This window comes from Rhinolophus sinicus, chromosome 3 (genome assembly GCF_057876585.1).
Source record: "Rhinolophus sinicus isolate RSI-liver-muscle chromosome 3, RSI-T2T, whole genome shotgun sequence".
Taxonomy (NCBI): Eukaryota; Metazoa; Chordata; class Mammalia; order Chiroptera; family Rhinolophidae; genus Rhinolophus; species Rhinolophus sinicus.
In genome coordinates, this window is record NC_142503.1 from 63,100,565 (window position 1) to 63,116,509 (window position 15,945).

Genomic DNA, 15,945 nt, shown 5'->3' on the forward strand with positions numbered 1-15,945 from the left:
TTATTATTATTATTATTATTTACTTAATACTGTCACCCTGTCTTGGTATTTATGAATCTCTGTTGCATGCTGCATATGTAAATATAATTCACGCTATAAATGATAAGAGTAATCTGACATTTCTCTTGGTGTCATCTGATCAACCATAAAAAAGGCTGATCCATGATCTTGGCTGATTTAACTCGTTTTAGGTATATATGATGTCAAAATTTTATACTAATTTTATACTAGTCTAATGGGCTTAGGAAAGGTGAGTCTCAAATTGAACTTCAGTTTTACCCTTGGTCTTACATTCTCTTGCTCGGAAGTTTCAATTTTAGAATGTCACGAAGGCATGAAGGTCTCAGAGGAACACATCAGGAAGAAGGAGATAACTGTTTATTGAACAATCTGGATACTTCATGTTAGCTCTTAACACCTCCCAAGCTCCCAAAGATGATAAAGAAAATCAGTCAAGTAAGTGGCTCATGAACACACGGCTAGCAAGAGATGGAGTTAGGACTCCTACCAAGGCTGTTTGACTCCAATGTCTGTGCTTTTTCTACTACACTGGCAAGAGGGAAGGGCTTTACAGAAGTACATGTATATTATACTATTTCTCATTTTGACTAATGAATGAGTCCATTCTTGATCTAATGAGCCTATGCTGTAGTTAAGAATTCCTAGAAAATGGATATCAGTGACATCCCCAAGTAAATCATTCCAGTGTATGACAACTTTCATCCTCAGGAAATAATTCTTTATATAAGGCCCAACTCCCTTATAGTAAAACTTTGTTTCATTTTTCTGCTGTGTCCAAACTGATGCTATACTTGGTAACTATGATCTATATGACTTAAAGAAAACTGTGAGTGGGGCTCTGAAAATTGTAAAGTCCCATGTGTTCGGCATTACAATTATGATGCCGACTTCTACAAACTCACTATCCATATCCCTCTTCAACACTCTACTCACCTCAATGACAAATAAATATCTATGCTAAACATAAGGATTGCATGATAGGATTTGGCTTTTCTTATTTAATCACTTGGGGGCTCTCTCAAAACCCTCCACATTCCCCAAATAAATACCTCGGTTTTTGTAAGCTTCGACATGGGTATAATAAAATAATGATCCCAATTTTTCATTGTGAAACTCCCATTTGGGCAATTTGATTTTATCATAATGATACGAACTTTAAAATAATATTTAAAAATGTAAATGCAGACTATTACATGGTAACCTGCTATGTAATGCATTCTTTAGGGGACTCAATGAAACCAAAATGTTTACTAGTAGTGAAAATGGCTATTTTAACACAGTGGTTCCCAACTAGGGCTGGGGAACCTGGGGATTCAGAGTGTTACAGCACATATATTGAGGGATAGTAAAAGCCATGGACCCATTTCTACCTTCCCAGTCATGCCCCAGATCAAATTATTGTCTTTGATTGGTGAAAATCATCTGTGCAACCACTACTACCACCTGCTAAAATATAATAAGCTCCATAATATCGGAGCCTTTTTGGTCCCTGTTTTTTAAATCTTCAGCACTTAGTACAGAATCAGACATATTGTTTGTCCTCAATAAACATTTGGTGTGACTGAAGGACTTAATGACAACGCTGTGGCTGGTAGACCTCCCCTCCTGCTGACTTTTGTCATCTCCACTGGGATATCTAATAGACATCCCAATTTTAACATGTCTAAAGCTTAAGTCTTGATCCTCTCTCCTGCTAAGCCTGCTTCTCCTTCAGGGTTTGTCAGGTCAGTTAATGGCTCCGAATGTGACAGTTGCTCAAGCGAAACACCCGGAAAATTATTCTTGATAGCTCCTTCTTCTCCATTCTGTGCACTACTAAGTCCAATTAATTCTCCTCTAAAATACACCTGGGATCTTACCTTCTCTGTCTCACTCTGGTTAAGCCACCATGATTTCTCTGCTGTCCTACTATAACAATATCCTCCTACCTGGACTCTACATCTTCTGTGTCCCCCTCCATTAATGCTCCATAAAACAGCCAGACTGATTACTTATTTATTTATATTTTAATTAAATTTATTGGTTGATATTAGTTAATAAGATTACATAGGTATCAGATGTATAATTCTATAACACATCATGTATATATTGCCTTGTGTGCTTACCACCCAAAGTTTAGTCTCCTTCCATCACCATATATTTGACACCCTTTTCAACTTCCCCCCCACCGTCCTTCCCCTCTAGTAACCACCATACTGTAGTCTGTCCCAATGAGCTTTTTGTTTGCTTATTTGTTTTGTTTGTTCTTTTGCTGCTTTCTGTTTTATATTCCACATGAGTAAAATTATATGGTTGTTGTCCTTTTCCCAGACTGACCTCTTAAAAAAGCAAATTCAATCTTCCCCCTTATTTGCTTAACACTTCTCAACAGCTTTCAACTCTACCTACAATAAAATCCAAAATATGTTACATGGTATATAGCACTTGCCATTTCTCCAACTTCAATTCTGGGCCCTTACTATGTTCCAGCTCCCCTGTCACTGAAAATTATTTTCTGTTTCCAGTCTTTGCATATTCTAGCTAGCCTTTCTGCTTGAAAAGCCCCTCCCTCCCATTTCTCTTCTCCTCTTGCCTGGCTGACACTTCATTATCCTCCAGGTCCCACTTTAAATTTGCTCAGGGATGTCTTTCTCAACCTCCCAGTTGGAAATAGATATACTTGTAATTTTCTCTTGGCATTTACTTTGTAGTACTAATCATTATGTTACTTATAGGTTAGTTTGTGTATCTACCTGTTTACTGTGTGGATTTTCCCATTGGCAATGGGTCCCATTAGGGCCACGGGCTCTGCCCTAAGACATGGCACGCAATAAACATTTGTTAAATGGATGAGTAAATGAATGACTGTAGAGTTTACAGTGTACAGAGTACTATTAAATACATCCTCAAAGACTCTATGAAGATGGTGAAAGCATATGTTATCAAACTATATTGCAGGTGAGAAAGAATTGGAGATTCAATGTGACTTGCTCCAAATCACAAGTAAGCTAGAAAATATTGTAACAGTATGGAAGGCAAATTTAGACTTTCAGAATCCAAATGCAATGTTCCTTCTACTCAGCCTTTTTAGGAAATCTGAACAGACCCATATTTTCTTTCTTTTGCTCTAAAACACCATCATAGAATTATTATGTAACGACGTTGAATAATCATTTAGATACTACAAATAATACTAATATTGACAAGTAAGTTATTCTGGTCTATAAAACTCTCCCACTTATTATTTGTTTAATCACTCTATGTCTCTGTGAGTCTACTATTGTCTCCAGTCACAGATTAGAGAACTCAGCAAGGTTAAGTTGCATGCCCAGATCAGACTAGAACTCAAATCTGGAGACCAGTATAGTTACAGGATTTTTTTTTGGGGGGGGGCAGGCACATCATCACAAAACATTCACCATTTCAGGGTATAACAATCCTCCATTTCTTTAGTTTAAAATAAGTATGAATAACTCTTTTACATGAAAAGTGATTTCAAGAAATGTGGCTTTGTGTTTCTTAGTAGCACACTCTATTTAGTCCGGCTATTATGTAAAAACACTGACATAACTTTTAGTAATTTTGCACAGAAAGCTATACACTCAAAAGTAAAATTTTTAAAGAAGCGATTTGTTTCTTGCTCCTCCCCAGAAACAGTTCCCTAACCACTGTAGAGTTTAACTGTCAAAATCCCCTTACAGTTTGGTACAATTGGTTCTTAGAATCCTGCTGGCTGATTGGCTAGGTCTTGACGGAAGAACTTAAATTACAAAAGGGAACCTAGATCATTCTAGCTAACATTTATTGAGCACTTTCTATATCAGACGCACCATGACACCTAACAGCACATGATTGTGAGTTGACAGTTGAAACAACTATAGCACGGACCAGGTAAGTAAATTCCCCAAAGTCACACAGTTAGGATGCTAAGACTTGAACTTAATTGCTATGCTAGGCCACCTCCAAGAAGAACATTTTTCATGACTGGTGTCATATCCGTGATGCCATTTGAGGAGGTAAATACCCAATGGCCTGAGTAAATAACTATCTAGCGAACAAGAGTAGGCCTAAGGGTTAAGTTAGGAATTAGGGACAGATTTTTGAGTCTGTGACAGGCAAAAAAGATCTCAGGGATTGATATGAGAGAGTGAGGCTGTTTTTAGGGACTCTGAAAACACATGATGATAATAAAATATTTTATAAACAAGTGGCTTTGGCCACAGGATGACCTGGATTCAATATGGTAAATACGTTAGCAAATTTCATAGTCATAAGTACAGAAGAAACAGATCCATGTACACACTCATGGTGAGTCAGTCATTGACTTTCCTCACTTTGTTTTGAATTTGCTACGTTTCTCTCTTTCCAACCATCACTGAGAGCCCTCTGCGTGCTATTATTAAAATTTAATAGTTTTTAATAGTCCAGCTTCTTTAAGGAATTTCTAATTGTCTCCAAGTTCTTAATTTAGAGGACCTTTAGTGACTTAGAGTCCTTAACAGTTCAAAACCTTCAGCGTGTGGTTCCAACTTAGGGAACTGGAGACATTGTTTTAATTTAGGGTTAGTAAAAGATTCGTATCTAATTCTCTAATCTTCTATGCTTGACAGTGTTTGTCCAACTTTATTTTATAAAGGTATTATCTGGTGGTATTAACAGGTATTATCTGCTTTTTGAAAAAGGAGTCCTGAGGTCAAGTGTGTTTGGAAAATTCTGTTGTAGAGCAAAATGAAATAGATTCATTTTCTATAGCCTTTCAATAACTGAATGACTCTCCAAGAAGGGTATATGACTTGTGGTATTTACCAGGCTTTTTTGACCATGGGGCCTACTTCGTTTTAGTACGTATTTCAATACTAGTAATCCCCGATCACTCTATGGGAAATGCTACCTTGTTGCATTTCATAGATAAGGAAGTGCCACATGTTTGGGGGTTTTTTTAATTTTATTATTATAATAGACTTTCCAGTGAAATGAAGGAATTTCATTACAATAACCCCCCCCAAATCAAAGGCACTAACACATGATTAATCTTTAATGAATATATTATAGAAAATAGATTTAGTTTGCTGATTCAAAAACTCAAAAAATTAATAAATTTACCTGCCTGGGCTGTTTTGTTGCAATATTGCATTGAACCACAAGATGGCACTAACACTTACCAAATTATTGCATGGCCTGTGGTTCAGCTATTCAGTTATTTCTACTGCACACATTTGGTTCTCAGGCATTTTCTCATGCTTTCTTGTTATTATCTGAACTATAACCCTCATTAAAACATTTCTTATGGTGGTAATGAAATGAAAACAGGACAAATAAATATGGGAGAAGAAAGTAGGAAGCGTTAGCTCTAAAAAATTCAGACTTTATTATTACTGTGTTTCCCCGAAAATAAGACCTAGTCAGACCATCAGCTCTAATGCATCTTTTAGAGCAAAAATTAATATAAGATCTGGTCTTATTTTACTATAATATAAGACTGAGTCTTATAATAAATATATAATATAAGACCAGGTCTTATAAATATAATATTATGTAATATAAGACCAGGTCTTATATTAATTTTTGCTCCAAAAGACACATTAGAGCTGATGGTCCGGCTAGGTCTTGTTTTTGGGAAAACACGGTGATATCATATTCAAGACCAACCTTTCAACATTCATTTTATGAGCAAGTATTAACTTCAGAATTTATTTTTAAACATTAATCATATTATTTTATAATTGTTAATTCTATGCTTCAAAAATTCTAGAGTATTCTAGACCTAGGGAATATCAATTGTCTATTTCTGTACCGTAAGATCAAATGGTTTAAAAAAGTAGAATTAGATGGTTTGTATAATGTTTTCTCATGTAGTAAAGGATACCGTGAACATGTCATATATACGTATATATAAACATATATACATATATATATATATATACACGTATACACACACACACATACACACATGCTGGGGGTGCCAAAAAAATGTATACATATGACTTGTATTCATCTTTTGTTATCAGTATATATTGAGTATTACAATTTTAATATAGTTTTATCCTTTCTTAAAATGTGTATACATATTTTTGGCACTGTGTGTGTGTGTGTGTGTGTGTGTGTGTGTGTGTGTGTCTCTCAGGACACTGATGAGCACGTCTACATTTTATGTGATTGGTTAGCCTTTAATGTAATTTAAGTCCAACATAGAACTAAACTTTGAATGGGTCTCCCTTTGTGCAGCAATAAACACAGCAAACACAAGATGGCAGGGTCTCTTTCTTTAAAATAGCATTAAAGATATTTGAAATGCAAATAGCCATCTAATGCTGAGTCTCCTGGTTTTCATTCTCAGCGTAAATAACTCTCCTGGTTAAAATGTTTAAATTAATTGTATTCCAAACCTAGTATGTAATAAAACGGAAACAGCTACTTCTATTTCGGGGACGTATAATTATTCAATAATGTTAACTCCTTATCAAAAACAATGCCAAACTGAAACTGAGTCTCCAAGAAGGAGGAGAAAAAAAGCTGGATCTACAGATGTCGAGATGAACAAACTGACTCCATCTTTGTAAGCCCCCCACTTTCTCTTTTCTTGCTTTTACTTTGATTGGCCTAACTGCTCCGACCAGCAAACACAGGCCTTGTAGTTAATGATAAGCTATGTTCTGTAAGCCCACACAATATATGCATAACGATTCCTGTCAGTAACGGCCAGAAAGGAGTAACAACCGAGACAAATATCACAGTGGTGTTAGCATCAGTGCTAAGCAATTATTCACCAGGAGACCACCAGCAGGGATGGTTCCTGGCTTGTACTGCATTCTTTGTCCCTTTGTCTCCTTAATCATTAGCAGTTCAACTATACTATCAAACATTTACTGTAACAACTATCTAGCAGAGGAGACTAACCTGCACAGAACTGTCAAGGTCATCTGTCTGCTCTGATACTACATCCCTCTATGTAAATTACGCTATAATAAATTCTATTATATGCTATGGAGTTGCCTTTTTTGTGTTTGGTCTGAAGTTTGCTTTAAGGTTTGGTGGTCACTGACCTCTGCTCCACATTCAGACAGAGGAGGAGGAAGAGAAAAAAAGGAAAACAGAGGACAACAAAAGAGAGAAAAAAAAGAAGTGAATATAAATAGTAAATGTGGCCAGTTAAAAATAATTCAAATTTAAGCTAACCTTGATTTTCTTGGACATATCCATTTTTCTACAAGAATCTAAAGCTACCTTTATTGCCCAAATGCAACCGAGAAGGTAACTTTGTATGGTTAGGTTCTTTACACTTCAAAGAGGCCTGTAAAAACAGTGATGTTCAAAGCATACGCAGAGCAACAGATTGTCTTAACATAATTTTCACTAATAATTTAAAAATCTTCAAAACAGGTGCCACATTTAAGTGTTAAAATCATTTCCTTAAGCTCTCCCATTCCTTCCTCATTTTTTGTGGGAGATTTCTAATTCCCTACATTGGAAATATTACATGGAAATACTAAATGACTAAACATATTAAAATTCAAACACAAGAGGTTTATAATCGCATGTGCCTTAATGTAATAACAGTAAACTAACATTTTTTCCATAATGATGAATATGAATATTCCACCGATTTTTATATTTCTGGTTAATGACATTACCACGATACAGTACATAGATGAATTAGACATACTGTGAGAAAATGCAGTATAGAACTAAATCAAGCAAATTTCTTTCTGTGAGGAGTAGAAGGAACTTCCAAACACATGGGATACAGAATGTGTAAATAACAGGCATAGACTATTGGTTTTTATGAGTAATTTTTTGGCTTTTTTATCCTCTGATAAATGCAGAGTCCAGGATATGCAAGAAAAAGTATGTATGTTGAATTTGGGATAAATATGGCTTATTCAAGTTCCTTTTTATACATGGTATAAATTACAGGTGGTATCTACATGCAATTTGCTGATAACTTCTGGAAGTTTAGGTAAAGTAAAATATAGAAAAGGGAGTTTCTTACATTTTTTCACACTGATTTTGACAAGTATTGCTTTAAATTTGAATGTAAATTGTATATTAATCTATGACATAAGAGCAACTACATTAGAGAAGAGTGTGTTAGATGTCATTTTTTCTAAAGGGCTTTATTCTCATCACCTCCAGGAGCTCCCTCTATGACCAGTAATGCACTGACTCTGTAGATACAATATATATTCCTCATAATTAAAAAATGTTTTTTTACTCAAAGAGAAACAATTTTGCCTGGGATTCTGAAATATGTCACTGTGTTTATAAGGCCATCTTAACAAAAACAAAAACATCAAATATAAAAAAATTTTAAACATTTTTAAAAAGTACTTTAATTTTCCTATTAAAAAAACCAAAAAACTAGAATATCAAGAAATTATACCTAAAGTATCTATACTCTCCTTAATCCTTTTTCTGCTGGCTTTCCCAATACTTTTCTGAAATTGTTTCCCTGAGTGTAACCAGTAACTTTCAATCACCAATTTTAATGGCCTTTTCTTAGAGTTCAGCCCTCATTGAGTCACATTTAATGTTAATTACACAGACTCTGGAATTTTCTTCTTTTTGGATTCCGTGACTCTTCTCACAGTAAGTAGTCCTAATGTGAAAAGAATATTGGCCAGAGTCAGTTTTGCTTCTTATAGGGAGTGTGGTCTTAGAAAAGTTATTTAATCTCTCTTATCTATAGCTTTTTAATCTTTAAAATGAGGAGATTTCCCCAAATTTCTCTGAGGACAGTCAAAGATCTCTGATAACATTTCACTTACATGCCTTTGACAGAGAATGAGCCACTCCACATGAATGATTTTTCCAGGAAACTAAAAATGGCCATACCAAACACCAAGACCTAGTTTTATTAATGCATTTGAAAGAAATATACCTAAAATTTATTTTATTTTTCTCAGTTTTTGGTAAATAGTAAATGCAATTTAAAAAAAAAAAAGTGTGACAGAGCATCATTTGTTGATTATGTACGTCTGGGAAATTATCATCAAGGTGCTCGGAACACACGGCTAAATTTGTAGAAAATGAGGGAAATAGAAATAGAATAGAAATATTTCAATTTCTGAAACTCCCAACTGAATGCTGCTGAAAGTGAGAAGCTATTTCTCTTATCATAGACATTTTCCCCATAGATATTTCTACAATCTGTTTAGTCTACACATTCTTTTTGTTTTGTTTTTTGCTTCATACCTTTCAGTTTAGAGTTGTTATAAACTTAACAATAGTATTATTGCTGCTACTATATATGCCGGTGGACAAAACATGGCTGTTAAAATATAACAAGTCAAAAGTGATTTGAGGTGTAAGGAGCCTGAATTCCTAAATCACTGTATGGAGGAGAGCAACCTGCCAGCCAGAAGCACCTGTCTTGGACTACCATGTGGGTGAGAAATAAACTTCTACTGCATTTGAGCCATTACATATTTTGAGGGTGTATTTACTATAGCAGTTCAGCCTACCCGAACTGATACAGATTCCTAAATCTTATGAATTGCAATCATTAAAATTCCACTTACAACTGCAGTTTAGTCGATCTCTGCCACCACTGCCTCATCATTCCTTATCTAGATTATTCTAAGAGCCTTCCGTTTGGTCTCCTTGATTCCCTTCAGATCTATCCTCTAAAGGCTGCCAGAGTTTTCTCTGTTGTACATAAATCAGGCCACTTTATTCCCCTTAGACACTCATTAAGAACTGCTGTGTGAACCCAAGCTTCAGAACTACGGCTCAGGGTCAGTATTCAAAGCTTCCCCTTGTCCAAGGGATTTTGCACAAATTGTGTGTATTTTTTATTACCTTATACCCTCACCATGGAGCTTTCTGATCCTAATTTGGTTTCTATGGAAGACTGAACCCCAACATCCATTTTCCCCTTTTTCGTTTTAGTAATACGGCCTCCCTGAGTTTCGAAGGACATGTGATCTCCCCATTGGGGAAGGGGAACAGGACTTTATCTGGGGACAGTGTGTACTTCCAGGCCTTTTTTTTTTCCAAGTCAAGTTGTTGTCCTTTCGATCTTAGTTGTGGAGGGTGCCTTTCAGCTTCAAGTTGTTGTCCTTTCAGTCTTAGTTGTGGAGGGCACAGCTCAGCTCCAGGTCCAGTTGCCGTTTCTAGTTGCAGGGGGCGCAGCCCACCATCCCTTGCGGGAGTCTAACCGGCAACCTTGTGATTGAGAGGATGCGCTCCAACCAACTGAGCCATCTGGGAGCTCAGCGGCAGCTAAGCTCAAGGTGCCGTGTTCAATCTTAGTTGCAGGGGGCTCTGCCCACCATCCCTTGCGAGACTCGAGGAGTTGAACCGGCAGCCTTGTGGCTGAGAGAGAGCCCACTGGCCCAAGTGGGAATCGAACCGGCAGCCTTTGGAGTTAGGAGCACCGAGCTCTAACTGCCTGAGCCACCGGGCCAGCCCCATTAGAGAATTTCTTATCCTCCCTGTGACCAAGTCCTTGCTGGTGATGTGAGTAGAAGTGACATATGAGACTTCTGAATCCTCTGGTGAGAAGTGGAGAAGCTGCTTTGGGCCAGAAAAGGAAGCCACGTGTTAATGAGGGCAGAACCACTTCATCAGCCCGAGATCTCTCACTTTCAAACTCAATGTGGGAGAAAACATTTCTTTTTAAAGCCACTATATTTATGTGTCTCTTGTTACCAGAAGATTAGTTAATACATAGACAACTTTCCAAATAGCTTCTCCTTCTACAAAAGTATGTGTGTTTTTTTTAATTAGAATGATTTATTTGACTTTATATAGCCAATCCATCTTGTTTGAGTTCCATTCAGTTCAGTTTCATAAGACTAGGTGGTATGAACCAACTTTTCCCACAGCCTGGCCTTTCCTGGGCACTGGGCACTTACAGGGCTGAAAAATAAAATCCAGTAAAGAAAAAAAAAAAAAGGTCGAGGTGGGAAGGTACTTACTTTCTTGAATATTTATTACGTTCCTGGGGCTTTTAACACAATATTTCATTTAGGTATTACAATAGCCCTATGAGCTAGGTTAAACTGGCACATAGAAGGCATCCAACAAATGTTTGTTGAAAACAAATGAATAAATTAATATTCTTAGTACTTCATAGATGAGGAAACTAGTTCAAAGACGTTAAGCTGCTAGTCATTACATGACTAGTAAGTCGCAGCTCCAGAATCCATTACAAGATCTATTTGATTCTAGATTCCAAATTTGCTCCACTACACCATGATGCCCAAACACTGGAAGGTTTTCCAATCAAACTGCCTGTTCCGCCTACCTCAAACTATTCTTTTTGAGCTCAGCCCTCCCATAGGTTCCTCCATCAGAAACTGGGTTCTATACTAGGAAGCCATGGGTCTTAGTGAACTTGGCAATCATTAATTCGGAGCCATTACCATGGCAGAGTAGCAGTTACACAAACATAGGTAAATGTAATTGGGGTGATGATTTATGTATTTACTGTGTTATGCCTCCATCAGACAGAAAATCTTATGAGGGCAGAGAATTCTTCAGTATCCCAGAACCTACCACAAAGCTGGTACTCAAGTAATCAATAAATATTTGTTGGCTTCTATGAATAACATATATTACTATTACTATATTAGCTTTACTAAGATGGATACTTGTCAGTTGTCTAATACTGGGGGTCTCTGCAAAGAATGAAATTGTTCAGTGGCACTCCAAAAGAATTTTAATTAAATAGTACAAAATTGTTTAACATAGTTTTTGAAAGGGATGAAGACTCCTGATCACTCCATCCACAGAAGAAGTGGTTTGATGCCGTATAGAGTGGTGGTTAAGAGCTTGACCTCCCAGTTAAGAAAGCCTGGGTTCCAATCTCAGCTCCGGCATTTACAGGCTGTGTGAACTGGAATAAGTCATTTACAGTGGATAAAAAAGGAGATGATCATAGAAACTCATTGATCACAAGGTCATTGTGAGGGATTAATTACATAGTACATATAAAATAGTATAGTTCCTGGCACACACTAAACATTCAATAACAATTAGCAATTACTGTTACTTTTGATCTTCCTTAACATGAAGACAAAGTAATATAATTGCATCGCAATTTGAAAGCTGGAATCAATATAATTAAATTGAAATGAAGAACTACAAATATCTCAAAATGGGCATCAATTCTCTGATTTCCCATGTTGAATAATTCATTTCAATTGAGATAACATTTACTTTAGCTACTTTCTTTAATCACTTAAGAATATATGAATGTACAGCAGAAAAATAATGACTGTTTTCAGATTTTTGCTTCCTAGTTATGTAGAGATAACAATTCTATTAGACTTGTGAAATCAAGAAAAATAATGCTTATAAATAATTACAAATATTGCATGAATAAACATGTATCATAAAATATATAGTATTAAATATACATTAAAATAACTCAAGCCCATAGAACAATATATCCATTTAAAAAAACAAAGTTATTACAACCCTAAAAAGAAAACAAAATCCTCTTTGTCAATCAAAATTATAAGTAATCATAATGAAAATAATTTTATGACTCTTTTTGATTACTATTATTAACTGAAACAATTTTAAGACAATTATGTTACAAAATGATTGAAATGCATCACAAAGGCATGGTAACTGAATAATACATTCCTTAGCATATGCACATATTCAATTTGTGAGAAAAAATAAAAAGTTAATGGTCTCCTATTTGTCTCCCTGAGTCTAGTCTTCCCCACTCCCATTCATTCTCCAATATCTTATGCTTAGATATTATTCTGACATAAAAATCTAATGCTACTCCTTTGCTCTAAATTCTTCATCACTTTTCTCACCGATTTCAGAATCAAGTTCAAACTCTTAAGCACGTCGTACAAGTTTTTGTCTGCTACTTTTTCAGCCTCTTCTTCCACCAGACCACCAATCTACAGAACAACTAACTAGAGCACCTCAAATTCACAGCTTCCCTCTAATACCCATGCCCCTCCCTCTTCATCCCTTTCCATCTGCCCTGACTGTCCACTCCACTACCACCTTCAGTCCTCTTTCAATACTAAACTCAAGCCTCACTACTGCTTGGATACCTGTCCTGATCCATCCCATGGACATTCTGAGGCCCTTTTCTTATACTTACGAACATCCTTTGTAATAGCACTTGTCACATTGGGGTCCTTTGTTTATTTCAGATCCCTGGTATATGGCACAACCCCTGGGTTATCATATGTGATCTAGCAATGCTGGGTGACTGAAACTGCTCATGTGTAACTGAATGAATGAGTGCCTGTTTCATCCCAAAATAACAACAGCAACTAATGAAGTAACCAGTACTTAAGCCGCATACCTTTTATGTTCCATTCTTTTTTCCCTACTCTTACTCACTATGATTTTAAGACTCTCATTTGGATTTTATTCTCAAATACTAAATCTGATGTATGTAACATTAATATCACAAAAGCATTGGGCTCCCACTTCTACAACAGTAAGCATTTTGCTACTGCCCCTTTCCCAAACTATGATGACATTCACTGTAATTCTTAAAAACGGTCCATCAGCCCTAGTTTTACAAAATGCTTTGAGACAATCTCATTTTTGGAGGAAACCTGATTGAAGTTTTACTTAATTGATTGCTTTGGATTTATTAAAAACAATCCACTAGAAATCATTCCAGCATGAAGGTGAACAAATCTGCTTGTGACAGCTCTACTCTTATTATGTCATATGTCTAATAAATAAACATACAGTAAAAACTCATATTTTTGCACAAAGGAAGGTTATTTTTATACATACTGAGAAATTCTGGCTGAAACTGCTTCCTTTCACTGACACCTGTGTTTTCCTCTTTACAGGAAAGCAGCTCTACTACATTCCGAGATCTTTTACTTAGGTGTGGCCACAACTGAGGACTGAGTTCTGGCCAATGGAACGTGAACAGAAGTCATATTCTGCTTGTAGGCCTGGCCCGTGACATCTTTCAGTATCAATCCTCTCCTTTTTCCCAACACTGAGACTCCAGATGAGGTCAGGGCCTGGAATCGGGAGTCCCTGAATGGACCAGAAGCCCTACCACACCTAAAATACACTATGAAGGAATAAAGAAATCAATGTTTTTGTTGTTACATAATTGAGATTTGGGTGTTTATCTCTTACAGGTCTTAGTACTGCTTATCTTAACTGACACAAAAATTGATTCCAAGAAAGTGTGCTGCTATTAAAACCAATGGCTAAGAAATGTACTATTGACTTAGTGGTTGGGTAGTAGATGGCGAGATTACACTGGAAGTCTGGAGAGTCTTGTTTGGCCATAGAAAGTATTTGGTAAACTGTTCCTGTGAATACCTGAAAGGCAGACAACCTGCTGTTGAGCCTAGGCTTTAAGGCGACAATGTTGGAAAGGTGTGTATTTTCTAAAATTGGTTGCCTTTAGCAAGTAATCATAAGCAAGAGGTAAGTTCAGATTAAAATAGACTGATTTACAAGTACGAAGGAAAGGAAGGAAAGAATTGGAAAAGCTGGCCCTAAATCCCAAATAACAGAAAATGAGATTCAAAGAAACTTTGAACAACACAAGATCATTAAAACAGCCCCAGGCAAAGATCACATTGGCTTTCCCACCCAAGCATAATGGTCTTAAAGTAGCTGCCTTTATGTTGAAAGGAGGAACAAAGGAATGAATCCGGTTTGAGGAGCATGTCCAAGAAAGAACACTGGCTGTGGCGTATGGCACATGGAAGCCTACTAAGTTTTTGAGAGAAGCCAGTTGCCACAGAGAAAAATGGACAAGGAGATGCTCCCCAAATAGGGCAGTTTGAATAATAAGGAATTTCCCTATCCTCCAGGGAAGTGGCCTTCATAAAAGCTGTCCATGGGGATTTCACATATTGCTATGGACAAATAATTGCTAGGCGTCTCCATGCTTTCCTTGTGGGTGCTATATACTGGATGTGTATGGCAAAGGGCAGGCAGGGTCATAGTTCATTGGGCTACAAGGAACCACATGTGGACCTGATAAAGGAATTCCTTCTATTCTGAGATCCTGGACTTGGGGCTGGATACAATGACCATACGGGACTCTGGGTTGGTTGCCTTGGGGAAGAGTGAATGACTTCTAGGTTCAGGAAGAAGAGTGAACCAGATATTTGGTGACCAAAAAGGTAGAATGCAGTCAAGACTGCTGTTGCTTGGCAATAACCATGTTTTCTTCCCAGGCACACAGCTGGCCTATAGTGTCCTGCCTCCTTTAAAATGAGGAGTGACCACATGGCTGCATTCTGGTTAACTGAATATAAGCCCAGAATATGGTGCATGTCGATTCTAAGCCTCGCCCACAAAAAGCCTACCATGTGTTTCTTACTTCATTTCCCCATCTACAGGTTAAAGAGAAAAAAACTGAGAACTAAAAGGGAAGTAATCACAGTAGATGGGGGGGGGGAAGTTGGGTTGATTAATGCCAGTGTGGAGCAGACTGGGGCCCCACCTTCCATCACTGACCCATATTAATTAGATTATAAGAGTAAGATGTAAGCTTCTGTTATGTGAAATCATTGTGTTGTAGAACCGAACCAGTGAATAAAGACAATCACTTTATTTGGGTTTGTACAATGAAAATACTGGTCATGTTAAATAAATATTACTGTTCTAGGGAAAAAAAGTAAAATGATATTCACAGATATAGTTTAGATAGATTATTTTCATTTTTTTTAGTTGTTTTACCTCTTAGTAACAGCAACAAAAGGAAAAATTCATGTTATGCATATTGTTCATTTTCCCATTTAGCAATGTTTTCCCTTCAAAATAGTGGTGATTGGATAGTTTTGTAACAGCATTAAGTCTTAGAATTGGAAGAGACTGTGTCTAGTCTTTCATTGAATAGAAGAATGCCAGCTACAAAAGTGACAGATGACAGATGGTCATGTAGATGGAATGTAGAGGCAGTTCAGATACTTCCAACTCATCACTTTAAAATTCAATTAATTATTTGTTGAACACATATATTGTGTAATGTAG

The 15,945-nt window shown here is 36.7% G+C and overlaps 1 protein-coding gene across 25 annotated transcripts in view; it reads right to left on the bottom strand.

Moving 5' to 3' along the window:
* The window catches only part of MCTP1 (multiple C2 and transmembrane domain containing 1), a 491,550-nt gene that overhangs the window by 237,917 nt on the left and 237,688 nt on the right, over positions 1–15,945 (bottom strand). The gene's annotated exons all lie outside the window — the stretch shown is intronic.